General features: G+C 32.3%; 1 pseudogene; it reads left to right on the top strand.

Annotated features, from left to right (window-relative positions):
• Positions 1 to 966: 966 nt before the first annotated feature.
• Positions 967 to 1247, top strand: LOC124985659 (HIG1 domain family member 1A, mitochondrial-like; annotated as a pseudogene).
• Positions 1248 to 2695: the final 1448 nt, after the last annotated feature.

Raw genomic sequence — 2695 nt, forward strand, 5'->3', positions numbered from 1 at the left:
AGTAATAATTCACAAGGTAGAAAAGAAAGGAATGGACATTGAAGACAGAGGAAAACTAGGTAAGAAAAATTATGGAGCTGCAAAAATAAAATAATGCATACTAAATTAAGAAAAGAGGAATATTATTTCACTGTGACTAGAGTGTAGGGTTTGAAGACTTTTCTTTTTGGTGAAATGAATTTTTTTTTTTTTTTGATCATGAGGAATAGATAAAAACTCTTCTCAACGACAGTTGTGGTATCAAGTGGCAATAGAGTTGAAGGAAAAGTTGAGACATATTTGTTTAAAAAAGATTATGAGACATTGTAAGAGAGCCTTCATACACATGATAATTTGTTTGATCAAAGGGGTTATAAAATAAGAATAATATTACTTGAATTTCTGCAAGAGTCGTCATATTAGGTAGGCTTGGAATTAAATTATGTTTGAGACAATTTTGTTTTTGACTAATATAATTAATGCAAGGTTTTACCAATCACAGTGAATTTATTTTTCCAAAAAAGTTATGAATTAAAATAGTATGACATAGTCTCTAAATATTATTTGATAAAAAATAAAATAAAATAAAAAATTTTTCAATAAAACATTTTTTCATGTAGGGGATGAAACCCATGGTCTTGTTCATGCTAATCATATGCTTAACCACTAAACTATACCCCTTGTTACTAAATTATCTTTGGATGGCAATGGTAACCAACTCCTTGCCATTGTAAACTATTAAACAAATTCTATAGAAAAGTAAAATTGGCAGAAGTCATAAGACATGGCTGAGCATAACTCCATATTACATTTTACAATATTTCACAACTTTCTCCTCATTAGCAAAAATTAATTTTAGAAAGAGTCCTATATTGAAACCTTTCACATATCCCTGTCACTCTGAAGTTCAAATTAAAAGCAGATGAGAGAAGCCGTTTGGATTGTGAGGGGTTTTGTTGTTTTTGGAAGAATCTTCAAGGAGTTACTATGTCAGCCAACACAGATGTTTCTTTTTCTTCATATGATGAAGATCAGTGATCTAAACTTATCCAAAAAACTAAAGAGGTACCAGTTGTCCCCACTGGAATGGCAGGTTTTGGAACAATTGTTGTAAATGGATTATAGAAATTGAAGAACAGGGGAAATACCAAATCGTCCATTCACCTGATCCACATGTGTGCAGCAGCCCAGAGTTTTGTTGTGGGAACAATGACTCTTACTTTGTACTATTCCATATCAAGGAATTCTGGACAAGGCCTGAATCCTAGAGGAGCAGATGCTGTCTTGGTCCTGTTGGAAGTGCTTTGTATTCTCATTCTGAGTTTGCATGTTTATGTCAAAGATAAATCATTTGAGTGGATTCAAATAATAGCACAGTATTTTGAATGTTGACTTTCTTTCTTATGGTCTTGATGTGCTTGGTAACCAAATTGTTAGTGACTAGTTGAATCACTAGCTCATTCAGACAATTTGGCATAGTTTAAAATGTTAAGTGCAGTAACTTTCTTTCTTTCTTTTTTATTTTCTTTCCTTTTCTTTTTTTCTTCCCTGTCCTGGAGATTGAACCCAGGGCTGCTCTATCACTAAGTCACAACTCCAGCCCATTTCATTTTTCACATTTTGAGACAGGGTCTCACCAAGTTACCCAGGCTGACCTCAAACTTGCAATCCTCCTGCCTCAGTCTCCTATAAGTTGCTGGGATTACAGGTATGCACCTTTAAAACATTCTGCAATCAATGAAATGACAACCAAGAAACATTCAATATTCTCCAAATTTGAATGTTTGAAAATGCATATCATAGAATATGCATGGTATGATTTGAATTACTTATAGAAACATCAGATATCTGATTCTTGATGGCTTCTCTGGAAGGTAGGGCTTCTCATTGGTTTCCATTTTTTCTATAATAATCAGGCAAGATACTATTATTAAATCTTAAAGTAGGACTAGAACTTGGATTTACCTCATAAACTCCTTTACATGACGCAGATATCTTTACAGCCTTCATTTTGATTAGGAAAATCACTGTTAGGGCTGAGTTACTTCTTACTGAATTTTCCCAAAACCACCAAAAAGGAAACCATCTTTTACTTCCTGACCAAATTCTTTTCCACACAAGAAGAACTGATGGGGAGAACTGCAGCTGGGAAGAAGTACTACAAGGATTCACTAAGTGAAGGAAAAAAAATTAATGAATGAGAAAGAAGTGCCAATTTCAGTAAAAAGTGCTAGTTTCAGTAAAATTATAAGAAAATAGAACACACTGAATCAAATAATTTAAAATATTCAAAAGAAGGAACAAAAAGGAAGCAAAAGAAAAGTCACAATTCTGTTAAAATAGTCATTTTTTTCTATGATCTTGTCTCCATATTTTCTTGTCAACAATTTTATATTGTGATGAACTAACGGGGTACATAAGTCACACAAATAAAGAAACCACTTTAGGAGGACATGACTTTAAATATAGACTTTTTTATTTGTGAGAAAAATCATATGCCTCTCTTCCTGATAGCACAGTTTATTAAGTATGAAGCTTTCAGTTCTGCAAATATTTCAAGGGCATTGATACAGATGCATTAAAATACATGGTCAATCATAACCTAGAAGTTATATATATATCCCACATATATATATGAAATACATATTTTTTCAAATGCTATAATAATTCACATTACATTTCTCAAAAGAATAGAACTCTAAAAACATATTTGTTT

The sequence above is a fragment of the Sciurus carolinensis genome, chromosome 5 (assembly GCF_902686445.1).
Source record: "Sciurus carolinensis chromosome 5, mSciCar1.2, whole genome shotgun sequence".
Lineage (NCBI taxonomy): Eukaryota > Metazoa > Chordata > Mammalia > Rodentia > Sciuridae > Sciurus > Sciurus carolinensis.